The 27,961-nt window shown below is 43.3% G+C and overlaps 1 protein-coding gene and 1 long non-coding RNA gene across 3 annotated transcripts in view; one reads left to right on the plus strand and one right to left on the minus strand.

Moving 5' to 3' along the window:
* The window catches only part of MAPK14 (mitogen-activated protein kinase 14), a 589,986-nt gene that overhangs the window by 124,980 nt on the left and 437,045 nt on the right, over positions 1 to 27,961 (plus strand). The window lies entirely within an intron of this gene.
* Positions 9,450 to 11,834, minus strand: LOC147712563 (uncharacterized). The gene is made up of 2 exons (XR_015295755.1): positions 10,484 to 11,834; positions 9,450 to 10,379 (listed from the first exon to the last, which is right to left on the minus strand). It is a non-coding gene; the product is annotated as an uncharacterized LOC147712563 (long non-coding RNA).

Here is a 27,961-nt window from a genome sequence, read left to right on the forward strand (position 1 = left end):
AAATGGGATGGAGAATTCCGGTCCGTTAAGAAACAGACCCTGTCTAGCCAAAGTGTGGAATGTGTATGTGACAGATCATTTATGTAGCGCACTTTGTTGCTGCCAGCACGTCTAGGCGCTATTCTGTCGAATGGACTGATTTTAAGAGGCCGCGAAGGTGCCCTTTTCTGAACTGAGTTTTTTTTTTAATCGAAGAACTTGTCCAGTAGTTCGACGTTGTTACTCCATCGTCGTCGAGCTGGAACCTCTGGGCGCTAACTGGAAAGAGACGGAACCAAGCCATGCTTTACAGGCAGCAGAGTCTAGTGCCAAGAGGAAGGTGCAGGGGCCTATATATACAGTTTATATATGTATGCTCAGCGATTTAAACGGTGTCAGTTCCCATCTGCGTGAGTACTGCGCCATTTTTTTAAGCTAAGCCCTGTCCTTTTCAGACTGGGGGGGGTTTGTTGAGTGACTGATGACGTCACAGTGAGAAAGAACGCAAAAAACACACCCCCGAATCCGAAAAAGACGGGGCTTAAAGGGAGTGACGCCCCTCTCCTCCAATAGGTGGCCAGCATTTACGAGGCCAGCCAATAGAGAAGAGGGGCGGGTTCAAGCCCCCTAACTGAGAAACATTAAATCTCGGAGCTCCGCACACACTGCTACGCAGTGCGACGCAGTCCTCGACCTAAAAAGACAAACCTCTAGAGGCCCTGCCCTCTTACCACCACTCTGCAAATGCGTCTCTGGTGCATTACTAGTGTGGGGGGGTATGAACTCACCTTTCCTGATTCCAGAGGGTACTTTGGGTACCAACTACCCTTGCTGTTACCTCCAGTGCGTCCCACACAGTGGGATTGCTTAGTGGTTGTTGAAGGCCACACCCCCTTTCTCCAATACTCTGCAAACGCGCCTCTTGGTGCACTACTCCTTGGAAGATTACGTCCCCTTGGCTCTTAAGGGTCCTTGGGGTCCAACTACCCCTGTTAACTCCATTAAGTCCCACACAGCAGGATTGCTGAGAGGTTGTCGGAGGCCCGCCTCCTTTCTTGACCACTCTGCAAACACGACTACTAGTTTAAAAAAAAGCAGAGTAATTCACATTAACAAAAAGCAAAGGTTACAGGAAGTTTATAGTTAGGCTCAGATTTAACTTGCACGAAACCAATTAAATTCAGTGGTTATAGTTACCTGAGCTAACTATATAACTTACGCCCCCCGCAATGCACTGCCTCACATATTACATCTCAAATAACCTCACTGATGACATCCTCCATAGAACCACCCACACCCCCACTCACACCCCAATACAGCCTCTCATACGCCCACTCACATACCCATTCACAGACCCATGCTAGTACTCCCACATCACTTGCTCCTCCATAGAGCCTTTCACACACCCACTCGCCCAGACACGTACTCACAAACCCATACAGCTAATCATAAACCCTTGAATTTATCTAGTCACTCACCCACTCACACAAACAGCCTCTCAACACAGCCCCTCACGAATACAACCACTTATATACCCATGCACACATCCATACAAGCACTCGCATATCTGCTCACTAACCCATACAGCCATTCACACAGACACTTACTCTCCAATACAGTCCCTCACAAACCAACTCACTTAACCAAGCACCCCTCAAAGAGCTACTCACTCACCCATAGAGCCACTCACACTGCCACTCACTCACCCATACAATTACTGACATACCCACTTTTTCATCAATGCAGTCACTCACACAGCATCACACTTACCCACACAGCTACTCACACACCCATACAGTCACTTACACACATACACACAAGAATACAGTCACACAGCCACTCACATAATATATGTTCGATGTAATATCACTCAGTAGTAGTGCACTTATTCTACTTATTTAACTTATGTAGTAGGTTAGTATATATGTTTACCACCCATTAACTCTTAAAGATGCACTCACCTGATGTCACCAGTGATGTCATTGACCATGTCATGAGTGATGTAATATGTGAGGTAATAAACAGTGCACATATAATATATACTGAAAAAACAAAGGTTTAAGGGACGTTCTAGTTGGGTTCAGATTTTACACATCTAAAACCATAGAAATTCAGCAGTTAGAGTTATCTCAAATAACTATTACTCATGCTCTAGGGTAACTGTAATTTGTGTCGCCGCCATGCAGAGTTTTGTCATCAATAATTTCACTGCAAAAGTTGCAGTGATATTAGGAATGGTGTCCTTGAAGAGGTCATGTGTGAGGTAATATGTGGGGTAATTAGTAGTGCATGGCGAGGGCATGAGCTATGGCTTCCCTAAGGCAAGAGTTCTAGTTACTTGAGATAACTTTACCTATAACCGTTAAGTGTCTATGTTTTTGTTTATGTAACATCTAAACTAAACTATAATGTCCCTTTAATATATATATATCTCCAATGAAGAATCCCGATGTCGAATCCACGACAACAAAGCAGGTACAAAGCACTCAATGCAGATTTCAAAATAAGTGCTTTATTCCTTTTTCACTCCAGCAGCATGACTCGTTTCGACCGGGGCGATATCTATATATCTATCTTTCTATCTATCTATCTATCTATCTCGCCCCGGTCGAAACGCGTCATGCTGCTGGAGTGAAAAAGGAATAAAGAATTTATTTTGAAATCTGCATTGAGTGGTTCGTATATATATCTCTATATATATATATATATATATATATATATATATATATATATATCAATGCAGATTTCAAAATAAGTTCTTTATTCCTTTTTCACTCCAGCAGCATGACTCGTTTCGACCGGGGCGATATATATAAATATCTGCAATACCTCGCAGCGCTCCACCACTCGGGTGAAAAACAAGGCATGGACCACTTTGTTGCTGCATACAGTTTATTTGTCCAATAAACAGCTAGTCCTGACGCGTTTCGACCGTCCCTGCGGCCTTGGTCACATGACAATGCAATATGCTCAGCCCCTTTTAAAATGCAAGTGCATCACATGTCCAAATGGAAATAGACAAAATACTTTCTGTATAAATACATTTGTAAAAGTCAAGTTCATTGTCTCATTTCTATCCGTGTAAATACGAAAACTTAATTACACACAAAAAAGACAGTTAATAAATTACTTCAATTGTGAGTTTGTTATGTTTCGGACTAAAACAGTTTTTTTCCCCAAATCAAGTTTGCACTGACAGCATGAATGCTTATTCCTTATTCCAAAACATAATTCACAAAAACCATAACCATTTGCCATGTCTGTTAATTTTAACACGTGCTCACCCTAACATACATAAACTATAAATCATAATGAAGAAAACTTGAAAATCCTATTATTACAAAAAATAATTCTTATATTTCAAGGAAAAACTGCACAGGAAATACATATATAAGTGTAAATTGAGTCACTAGACATTATGGACGAGTCATTCTCAGTAGCATAGATATTCCTAGGTGGAACCTAAGTACATATTATGTCTAACACATGCTTGTATATTATTTAACATTCAAAGGAGGATCCCCTCCAATGATAGTACTAAAGTGATCTCGTGCAATAGTGCAATACAGCTAAAGTGACTCATGCTTATAAAAGTAATAAAACCATAAATAACTATCAATTATCAGTTCATAATTGTAATGGTTCATTTCATTGTTCAATGTTACATCGGATATATTTGGAGGGAAATTCATGTATCTAATTATCTTAGAGGGAAAATTAATTTATACAGTACTTCATGTGATTAACAATATATCAAATTTGCTGCTTTTATTACAACACCATAATTGATGGTGAAATAGTTCAATAAAAACAACATTGTAAAAGCACCCTATTTATAAGAGGATATCGGTGACATAATTAAAACCAATTATCTAAAAGACACCTGGATAAAAACTACCCTAATATCTAAAAGACAGCTTGAATTAATCATGGGTCAATGAATACGAACCTTTTGCATCTGTAATGTATCTAAAAACTATAATAGTTTAAAAGAAATAAATATGTTTTAGTACAAAAATTGTGCAAATCTAGCAGGTTGGTATCCCAATTATCCATTTTTTCTTTTTTATTCACAATATTGGATGATATATACCTTAACCCCTTCGATGCTTGTGACGGAACCATTCCGTCATCAGTCACGGCTGAGCTGTGCTGATGACGGAATGGTTCCGTCACGACCACACCCTGTTCTGCATTGTCCAGCACAGGGGGGGAACTCATGCAGCAGCCAAGGTGTTAACTTCCTATCCTACATTCCCATGAAAGACCTCACATTTGAATTGTTTATTGGTCGTTTATAAATATGTGTGAAGGTCTTCTGTAGTGTTCAATCCCCCGGGCCACTTCGAATCGAATTCCAGAATGTATTTGGTTTCAGTTTTTCGCATGCAGGCCTCCCTATCCCCTCCTCTTTTGGTTACTGGGATGGACTCAATTGCGTAATATTTAAGGCATTGAGGTTTACTATTGTGACATGCCTCAAAATGTCTCGCTACTGGATAACTCTGATCTTTATTGGTTATAGCACGGAAGTGCTGCAGGATTGTCTTATGAACTGGCAGCTTCGTGCTGCCTACATATTTCAGATGACAATCGCATTCCAGGATGTATACACAATATTCCGTTTTACATGTAAGGTGTTGCTTGATCTCCTTGGTTGCCTCTGGGATGACTGTGGTGTATTTTTAGTGTTCACACCATATTGACATGCTTTACATGTAAACATTTATAGAACCCCTTGCTAGTGGGCCGCCAGGATTCTTTACCGGGACATTCCCAACTCTTCTTGGTTAGAATTGTGCCCAGACTCATACCTTTACGATAAGTTATTGATGGATTGGGGGGCATCAATTCTCCAATGATTAGATCATCCTGTACAAAATGCCAGTTACGTCTGACTATACTCCTTAACTCCTTTTCTTGTTTTGAGTATTTCAGTACTAACCGAACTGGATTAGTATCTACACTCTGAGTTGGATTCCTTTTCGGGTTGTATTTTAGAAGATCACTTCTAGCTTTCTGTTGTGACTTTCTAATGGCGGTTTCTACTATTCTAGTACTATATCCTCTGTCCACAAACCTAGATAGACTTTCTTGTTGCTTCACGATCATATCCTCATCATTACTACAAATACGGCGGATGCGAAGCATCTCTCCGTATGGTATTGATTTGATCAAGTGTTGTGGATGGGCACTTGTTGCATGTAACGGAGTGTTACCCGCCGTCGGTTTTCTAAAAAGGGTAGTACTAAGAACATTGTTGGATAAAAAAACCTGCACATCTAAAAATGTCACCGATTCCTTACTGATACTAGAAGTAAAATTCAAATTAAGATCATTCACATTAATTTCCTGTATACTATAAAAAGGTCATCAATAATAATATATATATATATGTCAGCCAGGAGGGCTGCCCCGCTGACAATTTGATTTAGATTTTTTATAAAAACTTTAAAATTCTCCTAGGAGACCCTCAGGGGAAAAACACTTGTAAAAAACATATATATGTGCCCAAGGGGGCTCCGCCCATGCAATATGAGGGCCCAAACCCCCTTTCCAACAATGCCTCATTGAAATCCTCTCTTACCAACAGAACTTCCTGGAAGCAAGGCGGCCAACTTGGAATGGATCTTATCATTTGTAATTAAAATAAATTCAAGATGCGTGTGGATACAAGAAGTGAATGGAATGTTTCAATCCGACTGCGGAATCCACAGAATTTGGCAACTCCGTGTTACTCTTATAATGCAGAATTTTGGCCAATTGCGGCGTGGCAGAACCTTTCACTGCACAGATTTAAAATGTGAAAGATTTGGTGTTCCCTAGCGCCATTTTCTAACGTGGACGTTCACGCTCAGAGGGTTACCTCTCGGGTAGATTTGCTGGCCCTCGAGTTCATTCTACTCCAGCGCCAGGAAAATAAACTCGATTGGACGCACGCTCTTGCATGGTGTCATTCTTACTGATTTTATGTCACTCAGTTGACTGAAACTCCACAAGTTCCGTCCAACTCTAGTCCATACACGGGCAGTCATTTTAGATTTGTGTGTTTTGTGTGTGCGGAGGGTGATAGTGTGCCCCCCTTAAATGCGGGGAGGCATCAGATGTAAAAAACAAAACAGCATTGGCCTTGACAATAGGTCTCCCTTTTGGGACCTTATAAGTATTTAGTTATGCAGCACAATATCCTTGGTGCAACAACATCAACTGTTGCATGGCTAAACACTTATAAGGTACCAGGTTTAGCCATGCAACAGCTGATGTTGTTGCACCAAGGATCTTGTGCTGCAAAATTAAATACTTATAAGGTCTCAAAAGCGAGACCTATTGGCTATGCCAATGCTTGTCACGTTATTTGTCCCATGTCTTTCGCACTTGTTCTGAAGGAATATTTGACAGCCACTTACCTCATCCTTTTCCATCTGTTCCAGGCATTCATGCACCCCTGTGTCTGTTTCCTCTGCAAAAGAGGCTTCGGTTCTGCTTAATTCATTGTTTTTTTTTCACGGAAATAAATAATGCTGAAGAGCAATACAACCAAGATGTGCAATGCAATATGTCTCGCCTTTGGACCTTATAAGTGTTTAACTATGCTGCATATTATTGATCAGATTACATTAGACATTAAAGATATTAAAGTTTGTGGTAAAATCTGTGCATTTCAGATCCGAGACAACACATACATTAGGTTTCGCCTATCGGAGTGATATTTTTTATTTGTTAAGGTTTCGCTTGGTGAGCAGTTGTGCAGTGTGGCAGTGGAGTGTGCAGCACCAGAGGCGGGACTGCGGTGTGAGAGTGAAGAGTGCAGCACTAGAGGCAGGGGTCCAGAGTGTGGGGAATTTGGTAGGAGGAAGTGAATGTTATTGATATACTCAGTGTTGCGTTGGGAATCAACATTGGCAGGGTTTTCTTTTATTTTTAAGAAAATTGGGGAGGGGTGGGGGAACAACCTGGAAAGCACATGGGGATGGGAGCGTTAAGTGGGAAGCAGCATACAGTAACAAGAGGGCAAGCAAACACTTGCATTCTCATAGAGTGCTAAAAGCAAAAGAAAGTAGCTTACACTTTCAAATCTCCTACAATGAAGCAGGTCAGAGGAACATCAGTGTTTTTTTTTTTTTTTTTGCAGTTCTCTATAGCGCGAACTCGACTTGAAGGTACTGTAGCGCTATACATAAGCACAAGTTACATTACACACGGTTGCATTCATTTTCTTTTTAAGGGACAGGAAGATTACGTAATGTGTCCAGAATCACAGGGTGTTAAGACAACGTTGAGACTAACCGCACCGAAAGCGTTTTAAGAGAGGAAGCATTGAAAAAAATGTGTTTATAAGCTAAGCCCTGGTACCTTGAGGGGTCTCATCAGTAGAAACCAAACGTGCAGCAACACAAACGCACTCTATAGCAGTGCGGTTTGTGCAGCATGCAGGGTGTGTGGGTGAGAATTATGTAATCTTCAGAGTGCCCTGCTTCTGCTCCTTTGTGTTGACCCAAACATAGTTGTCTAGAGCAGAGATGGCAGTGGGGAGAAAAGGTCCCTGCGCACAGAACACACCATTAACAAAAAACAACAAAACCTTTGGTGTCTATCGCTGTTTTGTGTAGCGATATGTGAGTAAATACCACCAATCCATCTTGATCCGCACAGCTCTCCTGACTCCTATGGCAGATTGTCATGCTGCCAAGTCCTGGGGTTAGTGCCAGCAAAGGTCTCGCAGAATCACTTGGGCCACACAGTTTATGAAGGGAGAGAGGGTCAAGTCTCACTCTTGATCCTGCACTGATCTGCGTTAACTTGCAGGCACTGGGGTCCATACGAGGTATATAGCATGAGTTTTTGTCCGCGATTTATGCTCTTGCATTTAATATTCAAAAGGAAGACAAAGAGGCGCGGGCATTGAGAAAGGCAACGATCGGCATTTGTGAAAACACGTGCACTGATTGCACCCTTATGAAGTGCATCTACAAACAAAACGATGCCAGGAGTGGTGCGCGCGCGCTCTAAAAGGATTTTTTTTTTTTTAACCATGGTGAGATGGCGTGCGTGCGCAGCCTGCACATACTCGTGCTTGTGGCGTGACGCGCACTCCTGCAAGCCGTATGCTGCCACAAGCACGAGTATATGCTTTGTAAAAAGAGCTGCACAATGGCTAAAGGTCTCCTATGCAGTGCATGCGCACATAAAAATACACGGTACAGTGGCGACATCACTTATTTCCTCTGACAGGGATCTGTGAAATAAGCCAGCCAATGTTGCAGATGGGCAAGGGTTGAAGTAAAAATGATTGTTTCACCCCCACCCATTTTTTATTTCTAAAAGGAAGCCACCAGAGGTTTCCTTAATGCCCTCCCCAGCATTTAGCTAGTGGCCGACACAAGCAGTGTGCGGGTATCGGCTAACGACTAAAATAGTAAAAATCCATTTCCCATTACTATTGGGGGCATTTTCAAGTAAACTAGCGTCATTCTTAAGTTATCGGTAAACCTTTTCTTGCAATCAACACTTCATATGAGCTGAATATTTCAAGTAAATGAAGTTCCCTTTTTAATCTTGGGTAATTTTTTCAGGTCAGGTGGTAACAATGGCAATGCAGAATTTTTCTCCCCATACAAAACTATTGAAGTCTCCCACAAACTTGTCCTCCCTCTCTACTCTGTTGTTGTTTGCATGAGAAACTGTATTTTCCTTCTATACATGGCTATAGCAAAACAATGGTGTGGCAATATTGTCGTCATTTTTACCTGAAAAGACCATCATTCGGCATGACCTTCCTGACATTGGGAAGGACGGCCCTTTTATATCTCTGTGCCTTTTCCCCACAATTAATATCCAGCCCTAGAAATACAGTTCTGGTGTTCCCGTCTGGGTAAAAGGCAGGGAGATAGAGCTTTGCCATCTGATAAGCTGCTGTGTGAATTTTCAAATCTAGCACAATTACTGATCGGGTTTGGCTTCCTACCTGTCGGTTTCTGAAAACCAAACATGTCCTGGACCTCTTCACCTAGTCCATCTGGAAGGTAGCGATCACATCATATTGACTGTGCACAGTGAATGAAATGAAATGAAATGAAAACGGGATTTCTAGAGCGCATGGCTGCCCGGGGGCGTCCCAGCGCTGGGATTGTACTAGCAACTGAGGGGGGAAAGCAAAAACGGGAAGGGAATAGGCAAATTATTGTGGGAAAAGGTGGGTTTTGAGTAGCTTGCGGAATTTGTTGTGATTTATTTCTGCGCGAAGATGGATAGGTAGGGCGTTCTACAATATTGCAGCTGCAACTGAGAAACGGCGTCCTCCAGTACGGGCTTTCTTAATTTTGTGTACTGTCTGCACACCTTCCACAAAAGCAGTCGCCTTTAGTACCATGAACTGCTGGACGAATGTGTTTTTGTAAACACAACATTTATAATGTATAATTTTTTTTTAAATCCATGAATCGTGTACATACAAGGGCAGTCATCTTAGATTTGTTTTTTCTTTTATTAAACATTTTTTTCACACAGCAGGTAGGAAACCTACATATATCATGTATCATGAGCATTACAGAAAAACAGTGAAGTTTCCTTTTTTCACTGTGCCCATATTCCAGTGAGATACTAGTGTACCGAGATTATATGCAAAGAGGCAGTCATTGTGGCAAAATATTGAAGTGAAGCCGTCATGCGCCCAAATGTCATAATGCTTCTGTGGGTAAATGTGAGAAATTGGGTTATTGGTTGAGGGAAGTGAACCAATTTTTAAGCAAAAACCCCAAACCTTGTCAGGGTGACCCACAAAATGTCACCTAATTATCCTGTGCTTAGCTCTCTGGTAGTTTGCCACAAAAGCAGCCAGAACTAACTTACAGACAATATGTAAAGTATTTATGCAACACTCAAAAAGTAGTATAGTCAAAACATAACACCAGAATAATCCCACACCGATGCAGAAAAATAGTGTATTTTTTAAATAATAAAATGCTACGAGAATGATAAACTGGAGTACAACTGGAGATGCAGAATGCAAGAAGCTAAAAGCTCCAACCTGGGCTTTGTGGTTGCGCCTGACCCGGACTAAGTCACAGGTTCAAGCTGCCCACAAAAGGAACTACAGAGGGACTGAGAGAACCAAGGGCACCATCCATTCACGGGTTCAAGTTGACCACAAAAGGAACTACAGAGGGACTGAAAGAACCAAGGGCACCATCCAGTCAAAGAACCAATACCACGAGAAAGGCCCTTAGTGTTCATCACACACAGGAAGAAAAAGAAAAAAATCTCTCTCTCTCTCTCTCTCTCTCACACACACACACACTCTCTCATACAGTACCTGTTAGGACTGGCTCCAATAAAAAAGAGTAGGCCCATATGTCCAGGTGTGATACTTTTCAGAACCCGTGTCTAGGGTCCTACGCACACTGCACATCATAATTATATATATATATTTTTTTATTTCTTTGTTTCGGCCGCCTTGGCCATAAAAGACACATACATAAAAACACAGGATCATAACAATATACACATACACATCATAATGTATAAGAAGTGCCTCATGTAAGTGACATCCATGAGCTGGTTGGCTGTTGCTCACCAACTGGCTTGTTGTATCATCATCTGAAACTTTTCCATATTGACAGGAGGACAATGCACCATATACAACACAAATGATGCTTAATGTGTAAAGCTACTAATTTTCCACAAAAAGCCAACATCCTCCTGTAGGTCCTTATCAGGGAAGAACAGAAAATGATATTTTACTCAAAGAAACAATACAAATACATCACATATGGCATATCACATACATCTATGCCTGTGCTGATCATTAAAAACAAAAGTACATGTTTAGACCATTTTATTGTGAAAGTCCAATATGGTTCATTGCCATACAAACACTTACAGGCAAATTCATCATTCACCCAATTGTGCAATGGACCTGCAAAAAGAAGTGGGCAAACAAGAAGTGTAACAAAACACATACAAAAACATTAAAATGTGTCCAAATTCATCTTAACCCTCTTAATTTTCTTTAAAAATATATTTACTATATTACCACCTGATGAACGCCTACCAGTGGGCCATACACACAACCTCCCCATATTGCATAGGTCTTCCAAAACATACATATCAAAATTCAAATCTGCAAAACCACCTCCATTTTTAAATATGGTGTAAGTGTCCGCCTCGCACAACAGCTCAGGACAGATGTTCTATTCCTTGTAATTCCCTATATTTATGCACTCACACTGGTGTGCAGGTCGAGCCCCCCAAGGGAGATGCATCAGAACTCTAAATCATCCACCCTCCGGTGCTGGCTGACTGCATTATTAACCGCACAACCCCAGCTGGCTCCACGAGGCAAATAAGAAAGGTTCTTACAATGTCATTTTGGCACGGACAACAGGCCGTCCATTGTCTAAGCACCATCTTTGGAGTAGGTCAAAACGACATAATATAATTCTATAACCTTACGTAGGGTAAGTCCAATGTACTACAAACTACAGCTACATGCAAGTTTGTATTTAACAAAGATTGTGTTACAGTTACTAAACTTATTTTGAAACCATGTATGGCCATTTTTCGTAGTGACACTCTGGGATGCTACAGTAAGTTTATACACATTACACTCCCCACAGGGAAAATGACCAGATGGCATATTAGAGATTTTATCTTTTCCACTACTCAAGTGGGTATGGACCAGTCAATTCTTTTAAATTAGGGGCCCGCCGAAACGCAAAACGAGGTTGTGGCATTTTTGTGTGACTCACTAGGCAGTATACCTGGTTGGACTTGGTCTGAGATGCGAAGGTCCTGCGTTGTGCTGCGTCAAGTGGTGGTGGTTCCTCTGATCAGGATCTGTATGGTGCTGTGTCATGTTGTGCTGCGCTGCATCTGTTCCACTGAAGCCACTGATCAGGAGCTGTAAAGTGCTGCAATGTGAGTTCCTGCATTGTAGTGCTTAGAGTTGCATCACGCTGTGTGGGTCTAAGGGAACCCATTATTGGGCCAGGAGGAGTACACTCTGATGAATTCCTAAAATGGGTGGGATGCGAGGGACGAATACTGCTGAGAGGTTGGAGAGATGTGGAGGTAGCCAGATCCTGGGAATCTCACCTGAACCACTTAACACACCATGACCTTTAGACCCCAGAAGGAACGCCTGTGAGGCCTATGTGAGTGCCCCCTAGAACATGCACCCCAGCACTAGCCAGTCCTAACATGAGGAGCCCCTTTAATCTGACCTAGTAATGCGTTGTCCGGTAAAAGCACCTGACACTGAAGATTACCATACACTTCTCGGGTGACCAACTGTTATGGGTGCAAATTCAGGACGGTGACTGTAAAAATTCAGGACAAAGGGTCAAAATTCAGGACACAAATTCAGGACAGTAGGTCAAAATTCAGGACAAAACTTCAGGATAATTGGATAAGTTTTACAGACGCATCAGAGGTCGCGCAATAGTATATAAGTAAGCCCAGCCATATCCAAAAATATTCAACCATTTGCAAACCTATTCATCATGTATCTGTCCATCTATCATTTCACTCATCCATCCCTTCATTCATCCTTTCACTTATCCATCATCCATCCATCCACCCTTTCACCCTATCCATCTGTACACTCATCCATCCTCTCTTCTACCCATCCATCCATTCACCCATCCAGCCAGCCATTTACCCTTTCACCCATCCAGCCATCCATTCACTTACTATCCATCCACCCAGTCACTCATCCTTCCAACCATCCATCCTTTCAGTCATCCATCCATACTCCCTTTCTCTCTCCATCGACCCTTTCACTTAGCAATCCTTCCTTCCATCCACCCACCCATCTACTCATCCACTCATGAATCCATCCATTGACCCTATCACGCATCCATCCTTTCTCTCATCCATTTATCCTTTCACTCCTTCACTCATCTATTCATCCTTTTGTCCATCTACCCTCCCTTTCACTCACTCATCCGTCCTTGCATCCACCCTTTCGCTCATCTGTCCATCCATTCACCCTTGCACTTATCAGTTCATCAATCATCTATCATTTCACTCATCCATCAACTCACTCACCACCCACGCTTTCGCTCATCCAGCCATCATTTTACTGATCCATCCACCCTTTTACCCATCCAGCTACCCTTCCACCCATACACCCAGCTATTTACCTTGTCTCTCTTCCATCCTTCCACTCACTCATCAATTCAGCCATCCGCTCTCATTATCTTTCAATTCAATCTTTCATTCATCCACTCACCCTTTCACTAATTCATCCAGCTATCTACCCATCCCTTCACTTACTCATTCGCCCACCTTTTCATATTGATTTTAAGCTGAGCCTTTCTGAGAAGAGGCCCATCAAGAACTTCACCCTCGCTGCAGGAGCCTTTCCAGGAGTGAGACAGAAGCCACCCAGGGCAGAGACAGGCTCCACCACAGAAGGGGGACAGGAGCCATCACAGGCGGGGGGGGGGGAGAGGGGACAAGAGCCATCACATGGGGGGCACAGGAGCCATCACTGGGCAGAGACAGGATCCACCACAGGAGGGGAACAGGAGCCATCACATGGGGGGGCACAGGAGCCATCACTGGGGGGGGGGGGGCAGGAGCGATCACAGGAGAGGTAACAGGATCCACCAGGGTGGGGGGCGCAGGGGTGGGTATGCAGTATTCTAGTATCATCCTGTCTCTTCCAGGGTGGGGTAGGGCTCCTCACCCCCTCCTGGACAAGACAACGAGAAGACAGGCTCTCTTTCCAAAATGTTGGTTTTGCCATCCCCCACTGTGATGTACAGCACTTAAAGGAGATACTCCAAGAGAACTGATAACTGATTTTCCTCTATACTTTGTTAATCAGTCTGGGTGCGATTGTGCCATTTCTTTACTTTATTACATTATAGGCTGCATGTTTGAAGAACTGCTCTGTGAAGAGAAACAGTGCTGCAATCAGGGCCGGTTCTACGATGTTTGGGGTTCTGGCAGAAAGGGAATGTGTGAGGCGGCGGCCCCCCTAAATTGCAGAGACGCATCCAGGGCTGTTTGCATGTGAATCGATGCCCCCTGCTCCTGAAACCACAGCCCCTCCCTCTGTCACCTTCGCACCTCTTAACAGCTCATCAAGGGCTGGAGGTGTGAGGCCATCCCGCTGTGCCTCTCCAATGCTGCGGGGTATCTGAGCTTTGGAACAGCCTGGGAGTTAAGACGGGAGGTGGGTGGAAGCTGTGCCCGGTTAAAATTACGGACAAATGGCGTCCGTTAAAGGATCCTTCACGGACAACGGACAGACGGCCGAAATTACGGACTGTCCGTGAAATTTACGGACGGTTGGAGTATACACTTCAAGCACACACTACTCCCATTACTACAACGCTGGCTTGCGGGGGAGCGGGGATTATAGTTACAAGTTTTACACTTTTACGCTGTAATAATAATAATGCACAGTCAATGTCTTTTATAGAAGGGTTTGCAATTTACAAATAAGAATATAACTGCTGGAATAGCTTTATTGCAATGATGTTAAAACTCAATAAAATCTATTTGCCAAAAAAAAATCCGCTTTGCACAGTGCATCCAATCTGGTGAATAGCAATAGTGCAGTGAGTGTTAATACATTCGGACAACATGCCAACAATGTATTACATCCAGAAACAGAGAGGCGCGCGCCCTATGCAGTTGTCCAGGATGTCTCATTGTTATGACGTTTGACTCGTAGTTCCACACCTTCCCTTTCTGGTGAAGTATCTGCTAGGGGTGGACAGTGGTTTTGGAGAACCTGCTGAACTGAAATCAAAATAATTACCACCACGGGTGTTCGCAGCTAATTCTTTATTTTGTAGAGACCATAAACACAACTTTTAGCACAAAAGTCAACAGAATACGCTGACTTAATGCGTTCCATGTTTTCACACCACCAGCTTCTTGGTGCAGTTTATGTGCTGTACTGCTTGATCTTGTTATCTCAATTGCTGTGTCATTTGCGTGAGGCATCAAGCTCCTTTTACAGTCAATGTAATTGCTGCAACATAGGACTCCTTTCTGCTTGAAATAGAAGTACATCTAATTCTAAAACTTGCCAAACCAGACAGATGTGCTAAGCCAGCAGGGAGAAAAATTCTTGCATTCGCGTATCATAGAATATGGTTATTTGCAGATTCCTAGAGAGTGTATACACATTATTAAGGAAGTGCTACGTCCAATCACAAGAGCATGTTTTCTGTAGGAATGTTTTCAAACTACTTTTACAATCCATGTGGATTGTTTTTAGGTATTTGTCCAGGATCCCATCAGATTTTTTTCTGATGTTACAAAAGTCGGGCTTGGTTTATGTTACAAGACTAATGCACAAATTCATGTAGCAGAAATAAACCTCGGCACTCCTTTAAAATGTTATGTTCATTCATAAAGTTATTTAAGCAAGTCAATTCAAAGTACCAGCAGGACATCAGTATCGTTCTTGCCGTATCAACTTAATATGAATATATGCCAGAATCTTTAATTACAAAGTTAAAAACAATAACCATATAATCTGGATAGAGAGCTTGATGTGGCAATCCTCCTTTCAAACGTTGAACCGGCAGCCTTAGGTTGTTTAGTTTGAATCATAATTGCCCGAGTCATTGAATTGTACATCCAGGTCTGCTATAGGTTTTTATCTGTGTATCTTTGCAAAACATCCATACAAGTCCATAGCTCATTAGCTGCACTGCTAGTGATTCTAACGTGAAAGAAATAGTTTCTCGCAGGCATAATCGACGGATTATAGCTGGTCTGTGATGGGCAATTGCTGTGATGGAAGAGCTTTTTGCATTACCTTGCAGTGCGAGGCCACGCAAGCGCGTGCCGTTTAAGGCTCAGGTTGGAAGTGTCCAGCAACCTTCAGCCAATATAGGCTCCTTTAGGTTTCGGGAGCGAAGCCGCGAGGCGCTTAGGTACGTGAAGCGTTTCCGTCTCCGGAAGGCCTCTGCTTTGTCACGGCTCACAGTGGGAATAGGTCAGAGGTCCGGTTAACAGGTTTCCACAGATCTTTTTGTGATATCAAGTCAACATCTGCATTTTGAGAACATACTCTGTAAGTGGATAGTACAAGTGTCAAAACAGACGCGGTGCTTTGAGCTGTTGAGCTCCGTTTAAGTGAGATGTGTTGGATTTAGTATAGTAATCTTTCCATTTGGCGAGTAGCCCGCGATTATAATTCCGGTAGTGATTGCGTATGCTCTGTCCCGGTCCAAAGTTTCCTGTAGAGCTGCCGTGTGGTGCGGTGCCACGTGCTGCCCTGAACGCTGTCCAGCATGTCCCCGTTTCCTGAGGCAAAGGCTGCAGTGAGCACCGTGCAGCTTGCTTCAGTTTCCTGAAGGCTGTGCCTGTCTGTCGCTTAAAAACTGAAGAGCTATGTTTTGGCGAGCAGAACTTCTGTTCTTCGGAACAATAGCTCCTGATTGGCTGGCTGAGGTCTGGAGCTGGGCCAGGCCATCCTAGGACTCCTCGCTGAGTCACGGTGGTTACCTCGCTCTGGAACACGATGTGCTGCTGGAGCTCAAGTTTAGCAGGCGACTCCCTCGGCGCTCACACCGCGCCTAGTGCGTCGGAACAGGATGTGAGCCTTTCTTGCAGTCCTGCAGCTTCTTCTTTCTGCAGGGGCAGAGTCCTGCACGTGTTTCTTCTTTTCTGAAGGTTATTACCGGCGCCTTGTAAGCTTCATGGTTAGTGCAAAACAACAGGAAGGGGGCCAGAGTTACGCAAAGCTGCGGCTTCCCGTAAATGGGGAGGAGTCTGTGTAGGCTTCATTCTTCCTGCAAAGCCGTGTAGTCGCGTCCGCTCCACCTTGGAAGGGAGAGAGTAATCACTGTATGTGTCCTAGAAATATGGTTTCAGATCATACCTTTGTGGATGAAAATTAAACGCTGGTTTTATTTAAAAAACAGTAAAATTCCTCTTACTGTTCTTACATGTGCACTTTTCAAATCCATTTGACACATTCCAACATAGGTTATAAGACTTGGTATCGCTTCCGGGGGACTAATTACTTCTGTGTCAAGTGTTTACTATCTGGGCACAAGTACTTACTTTTAGAGTTTTCGGTTGATTTCCTGTTAAGTTGGGCTCTGTCAACCACCTAGTGTCTTTGCAGGGGCAATCGTGTGTCTGCAGAATCCCCAGACCCTGCTGGGTGGTTTCCCTCACCCCTAAGTCCCCAGGCCTCTTGTGCACCGTCTTGATACTTGCAACTTTCAAATGTAAAAGTTTCTGAAGTGGCCAAGGTTTGTTTTTTTGTTCCTAATGTATCCCAGGTCCCTATCTTCCATGGCCGCATGGACGCACATGGTCCATTTATGCCACAGTTCCTCCAAACAAGATGCCTTGCAGTAGCCTGATATATTTGTGAGAGCAGTCAAGGCTAGCTCAAAACATTTCCAAAATTATATTGCTGATGTATTTTCACTGAACTTTTACGGGTAGATCGACCATTTTTGTCCCATCAGTTACTTCTCAGCTAGTGCTGTTAGTAACTGGTAAATGGATGATTCTTATCCTAAAAGGTGGAACTCTACCTATATCCAGGGCCACTGGAATTATGCAAAAGGAGAGGGCCAAATTATGCTGCAAGGTTGGGTAAATTATGCTGCAAGAAATGGCAAATTATGCTGCACATTTTGTAATAGTTTTCATTATTTAGTCATTTTTAAACATAGTAACACTCTGGGGCATTGGTTGCACCTCATTAGTAATAGTTTAGCACCGAACAACAGTAAAAGGCAGCAGAACGGCGAGCAGTCCAGCTTTGCAATGAGCCTTCCACTGTATAGCAGCACGTGTTATCACATTTATAGTTACTTTTGAACCGTTTGAGCTAGAATTTATTTTTTTTGTAAAAATCTGCAGATGATTATGTAGCAAATGCAGCAAAACTATTATTATACGAAAATCGCTGTGTAATTGCATAAGATCAGTGGCCCTGCCTATAGCCTACACCAAGTTAGGTGATCTTCTGGGAGGTCCTTGCTAAATGGTTTGCCCTTCTTTAGACCCTTCTCTGGCACAGCGCATACACAAATGGCAGGGGGCAAGAAATAGGGGAGGCTTCACATCTCTGCACAAGGTCTTTGAGAAGCATGCAAAAGTTCTGCTGCCTTGGGGACAGGATGAGTCATGCACACTTCATACAAAGGGAATAGTGGTCTGTAGGCTTGCACTGTATTGCAACATTTATTCAGCTTCCTCCTTGTGCGAATAGAGGAAAGGTTGAGTTTTGTAATCCTTCAGGTCTCTGCACAAGGAAAGCAAAGAGCTATATGAACCTTCATGTCCCTGCACAGAAGCAGGCAAGCTCGTCAAGGTAAGCCTCGACTCTGGCGAGGAAATATATATGTAAACTGCTGTCTCTGTTCACCAGAAAGGCCCCTCATTGCACAGCCTGTGAGTGCCTTGTAGTAGTATCCTGCTCAATCTCCTTGGGAATGCAAAAGAACAATTGATGACACAATGCAAAACAATGTCATACATTCACCCCAGTACAGAGATCGGGGCCTAAATCCATCGTTATTTTGTTCACCATGCCATTTCAGTTTGGACCCAGCCTTATGCAAATCAGTCTTGACCCCGCGCCCAATGGGAACAGTCCAGCCTGTAACTGCCAGGCCAGGTCCTCCCTGGACTGGAAACCAGCATCCTGGGACCGGTTTCGGGCTTTCAGCCCTCATCAGCCAGGATAGCTTGACTCCAGTGGCATGGAGAGCACAGGACTCACGTCTGGGCATACTCGTCCCACTCGGGTGACAAATGCAAAAAGAACAATTGATGGACAGAATGCAGAACCATGTCATACATTCACCCCAGTACAGAAATCGGGGCCCTAAATCCATCGTTTTTTTGCTCACCATGCCATTCTAGTTTGGAGCCAGCCATAGCAAATCAGTCTTGATCCTGCGCCCAATGGGAACAGTCCAGCCCGAACTGCCAGGCCAGGTCCTCCCTGGACTGGAAACTCTCCTTGGAAAGTCAAAGGCCAAGCAAGCTTACTGCTCTTTTACTTTTTGGGAAGATGCAAGCGGTGCAGGGTGTGTGCTGCACAGTGGGTGTGAAATTCACCCGACCCCCTTTCAGGGATTGACAACGACGCTGTCATGCCCACTGAGCTGCCGCCGCTGTACTACGGATTAGGCCTGTGTGGAAGTCACCAAAAACTCAGCTAAGCGGAGTTCCTCAAGCGGCGGGGTGTGTCTCCCCGTTCGTGTTGATTTTTAGTGCCAGGTGTTTGTCCCGTGCTGTAAAATCCGCACGAGCGGCACCATGCGCAGCGTAAGAGGGTGATGCTTCTTTTCTGTTGCTTGAGTACATTCTCTACTCGAGCCGCAGCTTTCTCAAAAATAAGAAAAGGTTTCTCAACATGAGCCGTCACAACCATCCGCGACCGCCCGCGTTGAGAAATTCGACTGCCCGTGTTAAAATCTCGCCATGAGGTTGATTTTCCTCCCTCTCACTCGCCAGCCTGATATTTGCGAGCGCAAGCCAGGTAAAAACTTTTTTGGGGGACTCCGTGTGCTGCGCGTACTGCAGAAAAAACTCTGCAAATGGAGTCGAGTTCACCACCCAGGCCTACTGCAGATCTTATCACAGTTAATGTTCTAGTGATTTTGAGAGAGGAGTAGGTTCCACAGGTGTGTGGTTCATATGACTTTTTATGATTACATTTTCGGCCCAGCCGTTTGTACTTATTAGATGTTCCTAGGTTCTCACTAAACACCCACCTTTTGTTATTCATAGAGTTTTAGACAATTTATTGTTTGTCTTTTTGCATATATCTCTAATATGTTGACTCTTTTGGATCTCAACTGACTGTGAATATGTGACACTAGATCAGATTGCTAATAAAATCAATACAAATACACTCCTTTCTTGCTCCTCAGGGCATGCAAACTGTTGTCATGGAAGATTTGTACTGTGATCATCTTAACTAAGCCCTCTTAGAAGGGATTTTATATTGTTTTGACAACTGTAATTTTGAACATACTTGTTGTTGTAGCATGTAAACCTAATTGGCAATTCGGGCTGGGCTGTTCCATGAGGCACCGGGTCCAGACCGATTTGCATATAGCTTGGTCTGAACTGAGGAGGTGAAGTGAGCTAAAGAGTGATGATGGATTTAACCCAGATCTGTGACTGGGGGTGAGTGTTTGAAAAGTTTCAGCTCTCCGTCCATCATCCTCTTGTGTTTGCTTTGTTAAACCTAATGGGTGCCTTGTGGGACTGCTTAGGCTCAATACCGTAGATATGAGTTGGTTAAGGTGATGAGCCAGTGATAAAGGCTACAATACGGATTGCCTTTATTGCAAACATCGTGTTCGAGGCATATGGGCTGCAGATGGTACATTATGAATAGATCGCCATCTGGTGTTGGGCTCGGATGATTGCACTTTGTTTTTCTCTTGGAGAGTCTTTTGTATCTTGGTGACTCCTCCCTTGGTTGGTAGTGCGCATGGGCATCGGCTCCATCCTTAGATTGTTTTTTTCCGCCATCGGGTTCGGATGAAGATCGAGACGCTCCAGATCAACTTCAGAAGAAAGTGATTTTTCGGCGCGTATTCCCTTTCCAATTCGACGGTATTGTTATCGAACGCGTTCATTTCCATTCCGACGCGTTACAAATTCAAAATAGAAGAGAAAAACTTGGACCTACGTCAAAGAACAGGAGGCCTTTCTCGACGCAGTCAAGCCCGGAGTCCATGGAAAGGACTCCATTCAAAAAATGTCCAACGTGTGGTGCTAAGTTCCCACACAAGGACCTACACGAGGTGTGCAACCTCTGTCTATCGCCTGAACACGAATCCAGGGACTGCGAAGCCTGTGCAGCATTCTCCTCCAAGCTAACGATTAGAAATCGTCGAGCTCGAAGACACGAGGTCTCCAGAATGCAGGCGGAAGCGATCCCGGAGCTGTTCGGAGACGAACAAATCGAGGAAGAAGAGGACCAGTCGGGGTCGGAAGGAGACCAGTCGGAGGTTGAAGAACTCATCGAGCAACAAACCGTGAGTGACGACGTCCCCTTACCGAAAAACCGACCCCGTGCGGTAACGACCCCGCCCTCGGGCCCGGTCAAACCGCTGAAAAAAGTTTCCGACGCCCCGCCCTCGGGCCCGGCAACGAAACCGAAACTGAAACCGAAACACTCGGACTCCCACCATGTCGGATCCGAGAAAAGGGCGACATCGACTTCGGCACCGAGGCTACATACAAAGGAGAGCTCGGTATCGAAACATTCCATGTCGAAACATAAATATGACTTATCGCCCAAGATACACTCGATACCAAGAAAGTCGGAATCGAGCAGACATTCGGTGTCGAAAACAACAAGATCTGACGATCGAAAACAAAAGCACCTCTCGGAACCAGGACCCTCGGTACCGATTCAGGAGCAACAGACAGATCCCAAACAAAAGATCTTGTTTATTGATCCACAAACTGGGAAAGTGGTCACGAAGAAGAGAAAGAGTGAACAGTCAGAAGATAGACCTCTTCCTTCAAAAAAGAGAACAATGGGGACAAATATAACTCCTCCTGCTTCTCCTCGTCCTAGAGTCACACCCTCTTCTCCTATTCCTCACAATAGGCCAAATATTCCTACACCTTCCACACCAAGACCAGCTACACCTCAGTCAGATGTAGACAGTGATCTAGGGGAGGGAGAACCTCAAGGGGATGACGAAACTATCCCAGATGAGGAGGACCCATGGGAAAATTATGATGTAGGGTCAGATGAGGACAACGACCCAGAGCTATATCCCTCAAAGCCTTCACCACCTGATGATAACACAGGTTTTGTGCAGCTCATTAATAGGGCAGCAAAATATCACAAACTAGATATGCATACAGAACCTCAAATAGAGGATTTCTTGTTAGAGACTCTACCTAATGCACAGAGAACATCAGGTACTCTTCCTATGTTGAAGGGTCTTCTTAGTCACACAGAGGAAATATTCGAAAACCCAGTGAGAGCCAGGGTGTTAAACCCAAGAATCGATAAAAAATACAAAGCGGCTCCAAAGGACCCAATATTTATTAGAGGACATGTACCTCTAGACTCGCTGGTGGTCTCAAACGCTCGTAAAAGAGCAAACTCATTATCTACAGGAGAGGCTCCTCCACCAGATAAAGAGTCGAAGTTAATAGATGCATCAGGCAAAAGAGTAGCATCACAGGCAGCGAATAGCTGGCGTATAGCCAATACACAAGCACTACTCGCACGTTACGACAGGGCACATTACGATGAGTTAGAAAAACTTCTCACACATCTCCCAAAAGAACATCAGAAGAAGGCAGATCAATTAATACAGGAAGGTAAAATAATAACCAATACTTCCATTAAGTGTGCATTAGACGCAGCAGACACTGCAGCAAGGTCTATTAACACTAGTGTCATGCTAAGAAAGCATGCATGGCTTAGAATCTCAGGATTCAAACAAGAAGTACAAACAGCCCTACTGAACAAACAATTTGATCAGAAGACATTGTTTGGCTCAAGCACAGACGAGATATTAGAAAAAATGAAGAAAGATACGGAAACGGCTAAGTCAATGGGAGCATTGCAACAGCCAACACACAGAGGTTCCTTTCGTAGATCCACCTATAGAGGGGGCTCTAAGAACACAGGAACGAATCAGCAATCCACATCTTTCACACCAACATCACCCAGAGGTAATTCTAGAGGCAGTTACAGAGGTAACAACAATAAGGGTAGAGGCCGCGGAAATAATAACAACCGCAACGCCTCAACACCAAAACAGTGACTTCATAGAACTCCCCCCAGACCACATAACACCGGTCGGGGGACGTCTATCACAGTTCCTACCTGTCTGGGAAAACATCACGTCAGACAAGTGGGTGAGACAAACTATCCAACATGGTTATTGCCTAGAACTCACAGCTACCCCACCAAACATCCCCCCCAAACAGCGTCCAATGAGTCAAGATCATCTGACATTGTTAAGAGAAGAAGTTCTAGCACTTCTACAAAAGCATGCAATAGAGAAGGTCCCAAAAGATCAACAAGGAACAGGAGTATACTCTCTATACTTCCTGATCCCCAAAAAGGACGGGTCCCTAAGACCAATATTAGACCTCAGACCTCTCAATGCTTACATAAATTCGGAGCACTTCCACATGGTCACGCTCCAACAAGTACTCCCTTTACTGAAGAAAGGGGACTTTCTTTCTACACTGGATCTAAAAGACGCTTACTTTCATATCCCAATTCACAAAGCCCACAGAAAATACCTAAGATTTGTGTTAGAAGGACAACACTATCAGTTCAAAGTCCTTCCGTTCGGTGTCACAACAGCACCGAGAGTTTTCACAAAATGCCTAGCTGTGGTGGCAGCACACCTAAGAAGACAACAAATACATGTCTTCCCATACTTGGACGATTGGCTAATAAAGGCCAAGTCAAAGGAAGAATGTCTTCACAACACACAGAAGACAATTCAATTGCTGCACCACCTAGGGTTCACGGTGAACTACAAAAAATCACACCTGCAACCAAACCAGATTCAGCAATACCTGGGGGCTACAGTAGACACAGAAAAGGCAATAGCATACCCCAACCCAATCAGAGTACAGACAATGGTCGGGTTAATACAAAGATTTCAACCACAACACTCACTACCAGCACAAGTGTTTATGCAACTATTAGGCATGATGTCCTCCTGCATACTGCTAATACCACATGCCAGACTACAAATGCGTCCACTACAAGAGTGTCAAGCGACACAGTGGAATCAGGCTCAAGGTCAGATTACAGATCTGGTGTTGGTAAACGACCGGACGTATCGCTCTCTGAAGTGGTGGAACACAGAAAACATTTCCAAGGGACGGTCGTTCCTAGAGCCAATTCCACAAGTGATAATAACAGCGGACGCATCGCTCTCCGGATGGGGAGCGCATATGGACAGATACACAGTACAGGGGAAGTGGAGTGTGCAGCAAAAGAAACTGCACATCAACTACCTAGAACTATTAGCAATATTTCTAGCACTAAAAGCTTTCCAAATGCAAATAACAGGCAAAGCAGTCCTGATCAGAACAGACAACATGACTGCAATGTATTATATTCAAAAACAGGGGGACACACACTCTCTCCAACTGTCCAGACTAGCACAGGACATATGGAGATGGGCCATTCCTCAAAAGATCTACCTGTTAGCGGAACACCTACCAGGAGTTCAAAATCAAATAGCAGACATCCTAAGCAGACAGTCAGAACAAGTACACGAATGGGAGCTGCACGACCAAATACTACAGCCATTCTTCCAAAAATGGGGGCAACCAGAGATAGATCTGTTTGCCAATCATCAGAACGCAAAATGCAAAGAATTCGCATCCAGGTACCCACACCAAAGGTCCCAGGGCAATGCACTGTGGATAAATTGGTCCAACAAATTTGCTTACGCGTTCCCTCCTCTACCACTAATTCCATTACTGGTTCGGAAACTGAAGCAACACTCAATGACAATGATACTAGTGGCACCCACGTGGGCAAGACAGCCGTGGTTCACCACGCTGCTACAACTCTCACAAGTACCACATCAAAAGCTAAGGTTATTACCCATGCATCTTACACAGAACCATGGAGAAATAATGCACCCAGATCCCAAACAACTGAACCTAGCGATCTGGCTCCTGAGGTCATAGAGTTTGGGTATTTAGATTTACCACCAGAATGCATGGAAATCATTAAACAAGCAAGACGTCCTACCACCAGAGCATGCTATGCAGCAAAATGGAAGAGGTTTGCTATACACTGTAACAGTAAGCACATCAACCCTCTGGACGCATCCACTAAACAAATCATTTGCTATTTATCACACTTACAGCAATGTAACCTAGCATATACCTCTATCAGAGTTCATCTCGCAGCCATAGCGGCGTACCTACAAAACAGGCAACATCTGTCACTGTTTAAAGTACCAGCAATTAAAGCTTTCATGGAAGGACTCAAAAGAGTCATTCCACCAAGAAGACCACCTTCCCCAGTCTGGAATCTCAACATAGTGCTTACCAGACTAATGGGGCCACCCTTTGAACCTATGCATAGGTGTGAAATACAATTCCTCACATGGAAGGTGGCCTTCCTCATAGCTATCACGTCACTTAGAAGAGTAAGTGAACTGCAGGCTTTTACGATTCAAGAACCATTTATGCAGCTACACCAAAATAAAGTGGTTCTTGGAACAAACCCAAAATTCTTACCGAAGGTTATTTCAGCATTCCACATCAATCAGTCAGTGGAATTACCGGTTTTCTTTCCAAAACCACAAACAGTAGCTGAAAGAGCCCTACATACACTGGATGTTAGAAGGGCCATATTGTACTATATAGAAAGAACACAAACTTTCAGAAAGACAAAACAGCTATTTGTTGCGTTTTCTCCCACACATAAAGGCAATCCCATCTCCAAAGCGGGCATTGCCAGATGGATTGTAAAATGCATTCAAATATGCTACTTAAAGGCAAAGAGAACATTAACTGTTCCTCCTAGAGCTCACTCTACACGTAAACTAGGAGCATCTATGGCATTTCTGGGAAACATTCCACTAGATGACATATGCAAAGCGGCTACCTGGGTTACACCGCACACCTTCACAAAACACTATTGTGTAGATGTGCACACAACACAACAAGCTAGAGTGGGACAAGCCGTATTAAAAACATTGTTTCAGACAGTTGCAACAGACACGGGCGACCACCGCTAGGGAGAGAACTGCTGTATAGTCTATTCATAATGTACCATCTGCAGCCCATATGCCTCGAACGGAATATGCTACTTACCAGTATGCATCTGTTCTTGGCATAGAGGGCTGCAGAGTGGTACATGCCCTCCCAGCCTCCCCGGAAACCTGTGTCTGTTCCAACATTATCTTATTTAGATACACTTACATGGGCACTCTTATCTGTATTCTACTATACTACTCCATCTAACCCTACTATGGCAAAACAATGTAAGGATGGAGCCGATGCCCATGCGCACTACCAACCAAGGGAGGAGTCACCAAGATACAAAAGACTCTCCAAGAGAAAAACAAAGTGCAATCATCCGAGCCAAACACCAGATGGCGATCTATTCATAATGTACCACTCTGCAGCCCTCTATGCCAAGAACAGATGCATACTGGTAAGTAGCATATTCCTTTAGATGCATAGGCCTAATCTGTGTATTGTGAAGAGTTACAACAAAGGCAGTAGACCTGATTTCTTTCTTTATTTATGAAATGCCTATGTTTTAAAGCTTCTAGACCTGCATTTTGTTATCTGAAATGATTATTTTTGCAGAGAATATTTTGGTTCCACAATTACCCCTTTGACATGCCCTAAGGGTAGAAGGCTTGCTCTGAAATACTTCTTGCTAGAATTTCTTCAGAAGGCCTTACCAGGTTAGTTGTGTCCCAGGATCTGCTATCTGTCTGTCTCTGTCTGTCTTCGTCTTTCTTTCTCTCTCTCTTTCTCTCTCTCTCTCTCCCTTTCGCTCTCTATCTCTCTCTCTCTCTCTCTCTCTCTCTCTCTCTCTCTCTCTCTCTCTCTCTTTGTCTCTCTCTCTTTGTCTCTCTCTCTCTCTCTCTCTCTCTCTCTCTCTCTCTCTCCCTTTCTCTCTCTCTCTTTCTCTCTCTCTCTCTCTCTCTCCCTTTCTCTCTCTCTCTCTCTCTCTCTCTTTCTCTCCCTCTCTTTCTTTCTCTCTCTCTCTCTCTCTCTATCTCTCTCTCTCTCTCTCTCTCTCTCTCTCTCTCTCTATTTGTCTATCTTGCTCGGTCTATCTGTCTGTGTGTGGGTATATATATAATATATTTATTAAGAGGGTTCCCACTCCTCATCCACTTTGCTTGGATTAATGGGCACGGATTTAGTTCAGTTAAGTGCAAAAAACATTTAATTAACTCGCCATTAGGTGTTTCGGTCACCCCACGTGACATTGATCACATGATGAAGTGCTGCAAATTACTGTTTTTAAATCAATCATGCAATAGTGTCGTCACTTACTAGGCATGGAAAACAGACTTATTTGCTATGAAGCTTAAAACTAGGATGTAAGTGAATTGAGAAAATACATACACAAATAAATTTTACTTAGACAAATATATACATGGTTTAATATTGACCTATGACATTGGTAAACACTGGTGAAAATATTAATACATATTTATATACAGTTATTTCTCTTCAAGTGATATACATAATCATTTTATCTGCCTCCATAGTGTATATGAATTAAATATCACTTCGTCCACATTTCATTTAGTATTACAAAATATCATCAAATTTGTATTCTAGAATTATTTAACAACCCACGTTGGGCTTGCTTGCCTTTCACAGCTTAATTTATCATGTTCCCAAGTCACATGCTTATGTGTTGTTGCTCCTTGCATGCTTGTACAAATAAACCACCATAGATTATTACATCAACTTCCAGACAAAGTGCTGTGCTTCAGTATTTGATCATTATACAAAAGTGCAAGGTGCTACCGAAAAGTGCTATGTGTCAAGTGCTAATCATTTCATATAACGGTTACAAAACCTCTAAAAAAATTACCTTTCAGCTTAGGATTGTTTAAAGAGGCCACTTCTACTTTGAAGTTCTGTTTATGTCTGAGTTGGAATATCTAACTCCTCTTATATCCCTTTATATGCTTATATCACTTTTTAAATGCGATCGCTAGGCCTTACTAGTAAATTCCCCAAGCTAGTTCGAAATCGTCATGACCGTGAAGAATGACTCGTAGACCGCAGGGTAGTAAACATGACTGAACTAAAACTTGCTAAGACATCGGCATTGCACCCTCATAAAAAAATCACAGTATACTAATAAAATTATTGAAATTGTATACTAACTTTAAGATCACAGTTATATATAAGATCCATGAACAATTTTATATATGCGATTTATAAAAAATTGTGCAACTCTTCACTGTTATTAAGACCGACTGGGGACTTTGAGTCTAGTTCTAATATCATTTTAGACTCCAGTCTT

The sequence above is a fragment of the Lissotriton vulgaris genome, chromosome 5, assembly GCF_964263255.1.
Source record: "Lissotriton vulgaris chromosome 5, aLisVul1.2, whole genome shotgun sequence".
In the NCBI taxonomy this organism is placed as follows: Eukaryota; Metazoa; Chordata; class Amphibia; order Caudata; family Salamandridae; genus Lissotriton; species Lissotriton vulgaris.